Source organism: Lontra canadensis, unplaced genomic scaffold (genome assembly GCF_010015895.1).
Source record: "Lontra canadensis isolate GAN:19392208 unplaced genomic scaffold, GSC_riverotter_1.0 scaffold47, whole genome shotgun sequence".
NCBI lineage: Eukaryota > Metazoa > Chordata > Mammalia > Carnivora > Mustelidae > Lontra > Lontra canadensis.
In genome coordinates, this window is record NW_022631041.1 from 14,874,282 (window position 1) to 14,875,146 (window position 865).

The window sequence follows — 865 nt, forward strand, 5'->3', positions numbered from 1 at the left end:
TGGATAGGGGTGTCAAACTCCTGGGAGAATTGGTCAGCTGTGAATTTCAGAGACTCTAGTTACTATTATTATAACATAGTGTCCTCCCTGGACTTCAGACTCCATACCTACAAGGTGAAGAAATTTAACTACTTGATGACACTAAAGTCCTCCTCCGTTCAATGTTTTTGATACAAAGATAGATTAATGTACCACCAAGGGGCAGTTTACAGTTTTTCCTTGCAATGCTGTTCAAGATAATCCGTGAAACATAGATTTGATTTTTCTAGAGCGTCTCTCTTCCTCGGTAGTTTTTTTCATTTATCTCTAACTGACTCCCTGCTTTTTTCCTACACTCCTCAGGCACTGCTATACCCCCACTCAACATGCTTTCTGCCTCTGCATGCTCCCTGCTTTCCTGGGAAAATTGCTGTAACCCAACCTTAGGGCTAGGGGATCTGGAAACCTCTCTACCTATACTCACATGTTACTCAACTGTGAATTCTGCTACTTATTGCCAAGTGACACATTCAATCACCTAATTTCTTATAGCCTCAGTTTATTCATATAAAATGATGATGCACATATACTAAAACTGGAACAATACAGAGAAGATTAGCATGGCCCCTGTGCAAGGATGACACTCAAATTCATGAAGCATTCCATATTTTTTTAGGATTTTATTTATTAGACAGAGAGAGAGAGATCACAAGTAGGCAGAGAGGCAGGGGGAAGCAGGCTCCCTGCTGAGCAAAGAGCCCGATGCAGGGCTTGATCCCAGGACCCTGAGATCATGACCTGAGCCAAAGGCAGAGGTTTAACTTTAACCAACTGAGCCACCACGGCACCCAGCATTCCATATTTTTATAACAATTATAAATAGGCT

At 41.8% G+C, this 865-nt stretch overlaps 1 pseudogene; it reads left to right on the forward strand.

Annotated features, from left to right (window-relative positions):
• Positions 1-536: 536 nt before the first annotated feature.
• LOC116876826 lies at positions 537-651 on the forward strand (annotated as a pseudogene).
• Positions 652-865: the final 214 nt, after the last annotated feature.